Genomic DNA, 12,756 nt, shown 5'->3' on the forward strand with positions numbered 1-12,756 from the left:
TTCATGATAATTAGAATTCTAATGGTGGATTGTCACTGAAGGGTCTGTTATGTAGAAGGCATAACCTGGATGAAATTTTGAAGTGGCCAAAACTGCAAAGACAGGTTCTGCTGGTGTTAGCCTCCCCAGCGACCAAGAATGAATGCAGCTCAAATGAAAAATGAGCGTTTGATTTTAGCCATGTTGTGCTTAATGGCCAGGCCTAGCATTGCATACTGCAAAACATGTGCTCAATTTAGTTCCAAAATATTAGAGGTAGAACAAAAATACTTGTTAACATGTTTTGTTTGCTTTTTTCCACATATTAAACCATTTTTACATGCCTTCATTTCAGTGAGTAAGCTTAATTCTGAGGTTTGTCATCATCTGTGGTCTATTTGTTAGCCTGGCAATAATTCAGTACTAAGGAAAGGATAATTGATTACCTTTTTCTATTTGTTCTCTTTTTAACATTTATCCTAGTGGTAGAATTTCATTTTCAGTAGTTTGAAAACATCTAACAAGTTTGTTCTTGACTTTCGGTTGAACTTTAAGAATTAACCTAATAACTTAGAATTATACCAAGTTTTCCAAAATATTTGCCTCCTCGTGATGGTACACAGAAAAGCAGACGTATGGTCTAGATATATTGTTAAACTTTCCTGACTAGCACGGAAAAGAGCACATTCTGAATGTTTTCTTCCTTAATCATCCCTGTTTATCTCATACTAATGTTTATGAAACAAAGCAGTATTTGGTTTTGCACAGAATCTTCCCATGGTCTGAAATGAAAAATAAGTAGCTCTAATTTTCTTGGAAAGCTCCATGAGGAAAGTAGGAAAACTTTCAGTGTAAAAAAATCTCTTAATTGTAACTGATTTGAGATTAATGTTACTGGATTTATTACCAGTCTTACCCTCTGCTGTGTCACAAATCCACTACCAGTTCAGCCATGGAAATGTTTTTTATTTTGTTTTTTTATTAATTAGAAAATTATTGTGTTGATGGTTTCAAAAAAGCACTTAGCTTTGGAGGTTGTGGTCATCTTGCTAATACTTAGGCACCGATGGAAACCAACTTAAGGTAGAACTCCTCTATAAACCCTGGTGTACTTGCACGACAAAAGACTCAGGTATAAAGTCTGTGATCTGTTTAAAGTTTCAGTGAATTTGAACCTCTAAGTTACCTGTCCTGAGTCAAAAGTTTGGCAGCCATAACAGGACCTTGTCAATAAGCGTATCTGAGAAGAAAGTACTTTATCTCTTCTAAGAGTGTGTTTCGTTAATGTAGGAAAGAGCAATCTGAAATACTTGTATGCCTTTTTGTAATTGCTGAATGTATTAAATATTTATATTAATAAAAACCTAATGAGTGAGGAGCAGGTATATGAAAATCTGTTTACTCATCAGAGGTTCTTCTGCTTCAAACAAATTTTTATTTTTATTGTTGTAAGTATGTATTCTTCAAAACAAGAATTATGATATTTTTACCATAGGGGATAGAGGAGAAATTATTGTGCATTATATCTCCTGATTTCCCATCATCACTGGTTGTAGTGATACTAAGCTGGTGAAATTAATTTAAGTACTGAATTTAATTTGTTTTTAAAATGTTTTGTTCTTTCATAGCTCTTGGAAAGCTAAATAATCTTGGGAAAAGTTACAGTGAAGGTCATGGTAATCTGCCCTATCTACGGGACATCCGGTCTGGAGTAAAAGATGTTATGAGCCAAACTTTTACCAAGTGAATTAAAGGCATAGCTGAGAATAGATTCAGGGACTTAAATTGCCCAGTTCTCTCTTTCAGTTATTAGGTGGTAGTTTCAAGCTACAAGAAGACTCTCCAGGTTTCTTACTTACCTTTAGTGAGGATGGTCTCTGGGAAGCTTTCACAATGTTTGAATGGCATGTGTTGCCGTAGGCCTTCTGCAGGTGTGTAGTTCGGAGTCTGTGGTCTGTAAAGTCAAGACGTGTTCATAGTAAGTGAAAAAGAAAAACGTGTAGGATAGAGGACTGGAAAACACATTATTTAAAAAGATAATAACTATGTTAGGCTTCATTTCTTCTTGTAATGAAAAGAAACTTTTGATGCATCAGAGAGTAGGGTGGACTCAATGCTGGCTTGTCACTTCTTTCAAACTGTGCTGATTCTTTGTTCTTAGAACCATTTTTCAGTGGGAGATCAGGAGAGAAAAACAACTACTGTTTTTATAAGGCTTAGGAAAGGAAGTCTTAGAGCCAGCAGTATCAGGGGACCAGATTTTATGTCCTAGGAGAATCTACCTCTTCTGTTTTCCAATCTCCAGCCAGGCTGTGAGACTGCAGTATAGCCAATCCTAATCTATTCACCTGTTCTTATCTTGCAGCTTTTACCATACACGTGGCTGTTGTTTCTGCCCCCTAATGATTTATACCGCATAATTTTTACTGAGCATTTTTCCTTCCTTTTTTGTTTGGTTGTATTGCTCTTGGTCTGTAACATCAGAGCAGGCAGCTGCTGCCCATGTTTTGCTTTTTGCATGTTTCTCATAATTCGGTTCCTTGGCTTTATCTGTCTTCTAGCAGTAATCAACCAAGACATTTGAGTATTTTTTATCAGGACTCGGTAGAGAGTTCCCTGAAATTATTGCAAAATTAGCCTATTATAAAATAATAATGATAATAATAATAACTCTTTTGATGCATATTAATATTCCAAAGAGAGAAAAACATGATGACATTTTAAAGATGTGTCTCTTGTTGAAGTACACTCAGTACATGAAAATAGATGGCTAGAGACTTAGGTCTGAAGGCATTTACACTGAATATAGAAAACCATAAATTGTTATCATAGAGAAGAATTAGACCACAGGGACTCCTAAAGGTCAAAAAGATGAAGCTTGGAATAAAAATCTGTGGCCATAAGGACCTGTCAAAGTCTTTATATTAATCAAAGTTAGTAAAGAATGATTGAAATTGTCTAATAAGAGATAGGACCATCATAGCCAAGTTTAAGAGCAGCTGAAATCTGGTAATAGGAAGCTTAAGTGGATGACAAAACAGGTATAACTTTCATGTATTCAGCTGATATATGCGCTAGCAAAGGAACTGTGGAATTCTGTGGACTGTGCTAATATGACTCAGAGGACAAATATCTTCAGATTTTACAACATACTCAGATAAGTTGTACATTTGCTTCAGAAAATGCTTCTTTTCCCCTGAGAAACATAATCTCAGTTGAATTTGCTTCAGGCCAGTAATAAAAAATATGTATTTTTTTAAGAATTATTGCTACAATAAGAAATCTAGTTTGAGGCTTAAATTGGGTGAGACACTTTACGTATATTTGTCTGTGTTCTTGTATCAGTCACACCAACAAATGCATTAATTTTAGGTTTTGTGATGGAAGCTGGTTAAGTGTATGTATTTTCCATATACCAAAGCAAAGTATGTTGGGTTTTGTTGTGGAACTTAAAAAAGGAGGAATTTTGTTAGTTTCTTAGAAATAGTTGCTAGTGTTGCCTTCATCTTTTTTTAAATATTTTGTTGTTTCACTGTTCTGGAAGTGTGCTGAACATGAAACTTTGGGAAGAAAACCTATCTGTATTCTAAAGTTTCTATATGACACAAGATGGAAAGAAATGTCTTAGAAAAACAAATATCAGAAATGTTTTATTTCGTTAAGTTTTTAAAGGGAATTTGAAGATGAAAGGTTTTTAGAAGTACTTTGTCCATCAGAAAGAATAGAGTCTGCCTTTAAAATACTTGCCATGTAACAAAATCAACTCCAAATGTCTAGTCTAGAAAAAATGGACCAGAAAAAAAGGTTGTTAATATGTTTTTTTTATGGTTCTTTTTTAAGTTTCCATTGGACTTTTCTGAGTTAAAGAAAAACAAAATAATGTACCATCTGTTGCAAAACCATGAAACATATTCTACAACCATGGGGTACAAAAGATCTTGCTTTTCATGTGACACTTGCCTACTTCATGCTCAATTCCTTTTCCAATCTTTTTTCTGTCTGTAAAGTAAATACCATTGAGTATTAGCTTGTTTTTATATGTTTTAAAAGCTTATCAAAGTAGAGCCTGTCTTCTTTTGATGCTGCATCTGCTATTTCAATTATAAACAATGCCAAGTAATTAAAGAGGGTAAAACAAACAAAAAAACCTCATCAAAATCACAAAAAACAGTTTCAGGAAATGCTAACACATACTGATTAATGGTACATGTGGTGCTCAACTTTGTCAGTAAAGTGAGTTGTCAACTTGGTTGCCATGCATGGTCAAGATAAATGTGAAATATAAACTAGTTGAACTGATGCACGTATAGATCCAAATATGAGGTGCTTAAGGTAGTCTTTAGCTACACATCCAGTGACCATTTTGCTGTTTGATTTAGTTCCCAAAAAGAGGCTCAACTGCAAGTTGTTTGCTTTCTTGCTTAAAGCAGAGCACTGTGAAGCATCCATTTTTTGAGAAGCATATAATTTTAAAAATAATTTAAAGCTGAAAAATCTTCAGCTGTCCATACAAGCAATTCAGTTCAACCTATGACAATTGACATTGACTTCAGTCCTCTTCTGAGGTTCCTATAGCAGGCTCTTTCAGGGACTTCCGAATCACATACCACAACTTCTTTTGTGGACCAAAGCTCGTTGATTTGACATCTCTTTCAAATCTAGGTAGAAGGGTTCTCCAGATTAAGTATTCTCACATTCAAGAGCTTTGGCTCAGAAATATGTGTACCTGTGATACAGATGATATGTGTTTTATTCAGAAGTTCAAATCTTACTTTAAAAAACACAGGAAACAAATTTCCTGTAACTGTGCACAAGCTTCCTCAGGGCTTTGGATGTAGGGAACGGCCAGTGTGTCCCTCACGGTCAAGTGATAGCCAAGTTTCTTCATCCAGATAGGGATTCTTATTGATCAGAGACAGGAGTCCTGATTTGCTGCATCCAGAACTTGCCACACTGTTTCCTAAAACTCCAAGCTCACCAGAGTGTGTCCTGTCACAGGTATTGCTATTACAGTTTTCAGGGGCTCGCATGCTGCAGATGCAGTCCTTGTTATTGTTACTTAGATGTAGTACCTTACACCTGGCAAAATGAGACGCTGTCTTTGATTTGTAACCATTACTGTGTCTGATAACCACAGAAAGCAAGAAGTATCTGAAACCTCCTTCATTCTGTGCCCAGCAGCACAGAATTATGAGGCATGAACTTCTACCTCCCTTTGTCTCATCTTTTTTTTGACTATGAATGAAAAAGGAGAAGGATATTTAGGAAGAAAGGATGTTGGGTGCCGAGGTTTTGCACAAAAAAAAAATCTCATCCAGCCTGAGATATTTTATTGCTGTGGACCTTGAAAATTCAGTTATCTCTGGGAAGTAACCCCTAACTCTGTAACTGAACATTACAAATCAAAACATGAGGTAGGTGGCACGGGTTTAGCTTAGTTTTGTCAAGTAATAAGGCTTACAGTATCATATTGTAGTCTGTCAGGTATTTTTAATCTTCTGCCCGTAAGGAAGGAACCCACTCCCCCTTTACAACTGTACTTGATTGGATGGTGGTTTTAGATAACAACATGGAATTGTAACAAGTTGTATGAGAAGCAGTGGCCTAACTGAGGACAAAAACCTAAATTGGCTCTTCCCTTGAAAGAGGATTGCAGCTGAGTCCCGCATTTGGTCCAAGTGGCATCAGGTGCTGGTTGATGAGTATACACTTTAGCACTCATGTAGTGTTAACTAGCCTCTGCATGTCTCTAATTTTAGGCAGTAGGACTGCACACTCCTACTGGCAGGGGGTAGGGGAAGGGGAAATAAGAGAAAGAAAAACTTTAAGAGTTGGAATATAAGCTTACAGGAAATCAGGCTTCATTAGTTACAGTGCTTATGGATCTACTTATTATCTAGTATGTGAAGAATAGCTTTATTTGATACATAACTATTCCGTGAAATCAGAACTGACATAAACAGAGAAAACTGTAAAAAAAAAAAAAAAAATTACAGAGAGAATTCATCAGACTCAGGGAAAGGGTAATTTTGTGGCAGTTGAAATGTTTTTTGAGGCAATTGAAGCAAAAAATTAAAGAATAACATATTTCTACCAGTCTGTTCTGGGAGGAAGTTTCTTTCTATCCTCCATCTAGCGATCCTGTGAATAGGATCTAGTAGCCCATCTGTACAGTACATTTTCTGTACTGTTTCAAAGTCCTGGCTCAGCCCAGTAAGGGTCCTCTCTTTAACTGCAATTAGTCTTAGGTGCCAAAAAGAAGGTAAAGAATATGATAACAACTATATAGGCAGTTTCACATATGCAAAATAATCCTTGACTCCTGAAAACACCTGGCTAAAACTCAAAATATCACAGTAGGTTATGGTAGTTACTACACCATAGAAATGCACCGATTTATACATGGTAAACGTAATAGACTTACACAGAGCACTAATTTGGAAGGAAGAAGGAAGAACAAAGCAATCTCATCTTGGAATACTGGAAGGACTAGAGCTGTGTTTAATATGGTTATTCTTTGATGGTTTGTTTTAGAAAGTAGAAAAAGATAGCACATCTCATATCCAAATTCAAGGAAAATAAATAATTGATTCAGGTAGACATGGACTGTTTCACCTGATCTCTGGTTTTCAAACTGCTGAACAACTTTAGGGTGAAAAATAATTTGGATGTAAGTGGAAAGTGGAGTGCAGTGCTTTAAGGTATTACCAATATAGATCACCTCATACCTTTCTGTCGTTATTCTTCCAGAAGGTAAAATGGGTTTCTGATAATCAAAACAGAGCAGCTTCAAAGTATCTGGTATTAAATATGTGAAACTGTTACAAAAAAAAAAAAAAAGGTCATCATTAAAGTGGTAGACTACCAAGATGGTGTAGGAATTAAAACATGGATAAAGCTAACTGGACATACCAGTGGGTTGTCCTGGAAAAGGAAATGTCAGCTTATTCCTAAAGGAATGACTTTAGACAGATCTTACTTACTATTTTTTTTTAGTAAATTTGGCAGACAAATTTGGATTACATTTGCTGGTGACCTGAAGTTTTGGGACATCATCAATACTAAGAGTGATTTACATGTCTTATAGGAGCTACTAGATGTCTTTGAAAGCTGAAGTAATAGAAGTGAAGTGGGTTGTTTCTTGTGAGTTGTGAACTTAATATAAAATTAACAGAAACTCCTGCTCTGATCTTGGAGCATAATGGGGAACAAGAGAAGAGAGGAGAATGACCCTGGCACATGAGTTGTTTATGGTACCAGCTATAAGCCAGAAAAATTGTGCAGCAATGAAAAATGTAGGCTCAGTTTTAGCATTCAGGATGTTTCAGAAAAGTATTTCCAGTAGAGACCAAAAAAAGTAGTCTAGGGATTTGTATAAAGTAATCTCACAAGGGATGATTTAACAGTCTGGACTTAAGCTAGTTGAAATCACACTTTTTGTTCTGCATATTGCAAGTAATGCGATTTCTCTGCCACTGCTGTTATCTTCAAAGCTAAGCTTATTTTGAAGCTGAACTTATCTGACAGCATTGTATCAATGACTGAAGTCATAGAAGCTCATTAAGATTTCATCTACAAATTTTCAAAGTCTCTTCTGTTACAAAGATAACTTTGTAAGTATGCAGAACCCTTAATTTTACTGTAGGCAGTTCAGTAACAACCTTAAGTCATTGCACAATTGCAATCGAAATGGGGAAGAAGAGCATGTGAAGCATGGCATTGAAATGACCTCAGGAACATGGTAGAGCTGTTACATAGAATTGTTCTGTAGCCACGCTTAATGTTCTTAAGTGTTATGGCAGGTGGTGGAATTGAGCTGAGTCCTGGAAAGTGTCTGAAAGAAAGACAAAAGATTGGGATTCTGCTAAATCAGAGTAGGCAGGCTCTAGTGTATGCGGGACCAATATAGAGATTAATAATAGGTTTGGAGAGGGAACAGTGGGACTTCTGTGCACTCTGTACTGTAATATACTGAATTTTGAGGAAGTATGAAGCCAATTAAGGAAATTAATTTCTACCCAGGGCATTGTTAAACAATGTAGCTTGTTTGAAGAAATCATTGAGGCGTAAATCTTAGTTTAAATTTTTTTAAAAAGGCTTAAATTTTAAAAAGCCCCTCACAAATAAAAAGTGTGCAGGATGCCAGGAGAAACTAGAATTACAATAGACAAAAAAAAATTACAGTTTAGGTAACATAGTAAGTCACATTTTAAAGTTTTAAACCTTTTTCTGAACATTAACAATCAGATTGAGAGCTGTGCTTTGGGCATTCTGCTTATTTTTGTGCTGTCCTTTGACTATAACCAGGGACAGCATGTCTGATCTAGAAAGGCGTTTCCAACCTTCCTCTTTGTAAGTGAATGTTGAATCAGCTTACAACAAGTTGTCCCTCTGATTTATTTTGTTCCTTTTAGGTTTAGCTGCTTCTAGTTAAAATGCTACAGTGCAAACAAAGCAATTGTGTTTACACATTTTATACCAAGAAGGGTGCTCACATGTACACCTGATGGTTAACACAAAGCAGAATTTTGTTTCAGTGTTCTCCAGTGTGACCTGAGTAAAGTGAGGGAGAGATGAAGCCTGAATAAGAAATACACGCTGTTGCCATTATAGCTTTACTGCTGCAGCAATTCTTGAAGAGAGCGAGACCGATTTGTTCGCTGAGCTAATTGACAGTCATCCGTAACCACCAAAGTGCCATTAAATGGAACTCTATCCAAATTAATGATATTTATCTACTGACTTTTGTTTTCACTTAGTCTCAGAGCATTATAGTAAGTTTTAATTTATTAGGTGGTGGTAGGATTTTGCTTTTTGTTGAAAATAGTGTGAGGCAGCCCTATTCTTACCCAGGTTATATCAGGTTGGGGCATCACTGAAAAAAATTTTGTAGTGTTTATTGACAGAGATATTAAAACTACCTGTTCTTTTCCTCTTGGGTTGATTCACTCATCCCTTTCACATTCAGTTGTTGGCTTAGAAGACTTTCACGTTAATCCTGCAGTAACCAAATAAAAGGCATTAAGTTATTCAAAACCTCTGATATTCATCTTGAACAAACTTGTTCAGAGGCTTTACAAAAGGTAAACATACATTTTTCATTGCGTTTATGTATAATTTATTTTATTTCTTAAGAGTGTCGTGACTCAGTTTGTTGCAACACTCTGAAATAATGTTATTTAGGCCTGAATACTCCAGTAGATGAGATGGTATTCTTCATGTCTCAGAACATAAGCTCATGCAAACACTGAGCTCATTTATCAGCATACACAGTGATTTGACCTTGTAGCTTGAAGGGCAGGATGTAGCTTCACAGTCTCCCTAACAGGACCCCTTACAGTAATTGAAAGCAACACCATGTAGCATATTTCTTTTCTGCCAGAAAAATGCAGCTGGAAGTAAAATTATTAATTCTGCAAATTCCAGAACCGAGTTTTTCCCATTTGGGAATATTTGTTGCATCATCTGAAACATCAGAAAGGGGAATGGATTTGAAATCGTAAAAATAGACCTTAGTTTACATTATGAGAATCTCCAACTTTGTTATTTACAGCAATTTCTAGCATGAGAGATAGATGAAGCATTTACTACTCTATGAAGATAAAGGAGTTGATTGATTTATCTTTCATTTGAAATTAGTGAAGCCCTTATGTAGACTGCGAGTGATCCAGAGTCAGCCCCAAAATGCAGTTCTTGCTTTGCTTTGTCAGAGAGGCTCTAGATGGAAAAAAGCAGCCATAGACTATGGCTTTATTTTTCATATACCTAATTCAGAGGAAGGACACTCACTTTGATCTCTTTGGGCTTTGAGCCCATATCCAGCAGGAAAATTGGACAAGAAACAGTAGAGTTGGCATGCTAACTCTGCTAGCAATTACTTGCATTTAAAATTAAGAGTTTACCGGGTTCTCAGCTGACACAAATTGATGGAACATTGTTATTTCCCTCTAGGATGCGTGAGAAAACTTGCAAGTTACAGCTTGGCATTTTAATCTCCAAATTGCGAACCTTTCTGCGGAAGAAGATGGTACTAGGAGATCCTAAATGCTTTCATGGTCCCTAGCTCAGTGTACCTCATTGGCAGCTTTTTGTGCAGTTCATCCTGCTGCGCAGGTTGCATCTTGTGGATTCCTTCCACAATATGCCAGCTAGGAGGCCATGCAAGTACTGAGGAGAAGCAGGCTGTGTCACATTTCCTTCATGAATTAGAGAGGAAAAGAAAACTTAAATCTCTCCCTAGATACTATGGCACTACAGCTACTTTGCCAATTGCACATGCTGAATCGCCAGGCGCCAGGTCAGATTTAAGACTTATGTAGCCAACATCTGCAGTATTCAACATGAGACTCTTCTGTGTGATTGATCCTTTACTCACAAGCAACCCCATTTTTAGTACATTAAGGCAGAAGAATGAACATAGTGGAGATTCCAAGATTCTCTGTAAAAGGCCATTTACGTGTCGGCACTTGTGAGGACATTATATATGGCTGAGATGTGCAATGGGGGAGCTCGGACAGCATGGTTCCATCAATGTACTGTTCTGGTAATGTCATACTACTGTGGATGTATCTCTTGCTAGATTCATTTCCCACAGCTGAGTTTACTCTGTCCTCATCCCAATCAACACAAGCTATATGAAAAAACATGAGTTAGTCAATAGACCCACATCTCTTGGTGCTGCCTGACTTAACTCTTTTCACAGCCTTGAATGACATGAGCCAGCAGAAGTCTAGACTGTTACTCTATCTGGCTGTTACTCTGTGTGGAAAACCAAGACCTATAATCCTGCTTTAATCTGAAATGAAGTACGTTCACTATATTTAAAGCACAAAAAGAGATTCCGTCAGAAGTTTCAACATTTTTAGGCAGTGGCTCACAAAGCTAGAAGTATACTGTATGTTTTCACGCAGGAGCATATAACCATCTTTGCAGATTCACGGAGCTCCCTGTTAAAATTAGTTAATTGATGAGTCCTATCCCTTATTGAAAAGCTGATCCAGAAGCCTCATTCACAGATTGAAACATTTCTGTGAAATAGCTTGGCAGCATGAATATTTTGTTAAAGAGGTTTTAAAGTACTTAGGAAAAGAAGTATATCAGTGCATATAATCTTCCTCTGAAATGGAAGGCTAAAAGCTATATCAGGCATATAGGGAAATCTAGCATCAGCAATTTGGTATAAAGTATAAAAATGATCCATTACACCGAATGTGAGGAAAAAGGCAAATTATGGATTATAGGAATTAATACATAAAAAAATTTGCTGGGAATAATATAAGTATTATTTTGGAAAAAGAATGCAGTCTCAGCTGGTGTCTTTAGTTAGAGAAATGTTTTCAGTTCTTTCCGTTGTCTTCAGAATGATTGGCATTTTATTTACTGATTAGTTTTCTAAGTAAAACGGAAGAAGTGTAACAATATGAGATGCCCTAACTATTAAGTCAAATCTGGCTTTTCATGATAGCCCCAAAATGTCAAGAAAAATTAACTTATGTTGCCTTAAGCTTCATAGGAAGAATAATGTGTATGAGCAGAATTTCCTGTGTTGTAAGAGGCAGGTAGGGTGAAATGTGGAAAAGAAGGGAAAATTTAAATCATGAGAGTGCAAGGTTTTTTTAAAAAAGTTTTATCTTTGCTAAGGTCACAGAAAGTATTTGTCTGACAATTTTAGGCGAAGAGAGATGAAAACTATTAATCTTTTGCCTTTGATAAGGTAGGCACCCCTAATTATTTGAGGAAAATTTATTGCTGAACTGCATTCTGCCTGCGGTACCAGCCTGATATATAGTGTGCACTAACTCTATACTTACCCTTTCCATTTTCCCCTGCCATACCTCTTCAGAGTGTTTTCCTGAAAGCAGACAGCATTTTGGATACTACAGTACTTCCCATGCTGTTGAATATGTTTAACCACATGTGCTGGACTCCTTCCGTTGTGAAAACTGACTATTTATTCCTCTCCCATTTCTCATCCTTTAAGCAGTTAATTATCTGTAAAAGCATAATAGCTGTTCTCTTAGCTTGTGGCTGCAAGTTTTTTTAAGAGGCTTTGAGAAACTTTGTGAAATATCTTCTTGAATTTGAAATAAACTGTATCAGCTGACCTCCTGTATCCATGTTGGTTGACTCCTTCAGAGACTCTGAGAGGTTCATGTCTTTCTTCTGTAAAAAAGAAGGGTTTATAATTTTGTTCTCCAATATTTCATACTTGTTCATGTGTCCCCTAATTTCATATTTTATTATGGTTTCCTCTGATTTGCCCAATTCAGATGTTATGCTCATTGTTTTATACTTCCCCTGAACTTTCTGAAGTATTTAAAAAAATAACGTCCATCTAAATCAATATTTACCATCTCCCAGGCCTCAGATAGGAAAGTAATCTTAAGCAAGAAGCTGTGTTTCACTAGTGTCAGTTTACTTAGTTCTGTTTCCTTAGTTTCTTTGTTTGATGACATTTTTCATTCATTTTGTCTGTTTGTTCCATAACATCTTCAACACAGCCTGCTGTGATCTTGCCATTTCTAAATGCCCCTTATATGCCTTCAAATATATTGGGCCTGTAGACTCTGATCAATCTTTCTGATGCACTTGAAATAGGTTTGAGTTTTAGCTTTTATACCTTTTGAAATTCCTCCTTAAATTCTTTTCTGGAGTCTCTTATTGTGTTTTTACATTTAATATGACAGATTTTGTGATTCTTTCCATTCATTTTTCATTTGTATATGACTTCAGCTTTTTGCAGAGCAGCTTCATGCTTTTAATGACCTTTCTTTCCCT

At 36.3% G+C, this 12,756-nt stretch overlaps 1 protein-coding gene across 1 annotated transcript in view; it reads left to right on the forward strand.

Moving 5' to 3' along the window:
- The window catches only part of SEMA5A (sema domain, seven thrombospondin repeats (type 1 and type 1-like), transmembrane domain (TM) and short cytoplasmic domain, (semaphorin) 5A), a gene marked incomplete at its 5' end in the record, with an annotated part of 116,660 nt that overhangs the window by 61,792 nt on the left and 42,112 nt on the right, over positions 1-12,756 (forward strand). The window lies entirely within an intron of this gene.

This window comes from Buceros rhinoceros, unplaced genomic scaffold (genome assembly GCF_000710305.1).
Source record: "Buceros rhinoceros silvestris isolate BGI_N320 unplaced genomic scaffold, ASM71030v1 scaffold4197, whole genome shotgun sequence".
Taxonomy (NCBI): Eukaryota; Metazoa; Chordata; class Aves; order Bucerotiformes; family Bucerotidae; genus Buceros; species Buceros rhinoceros.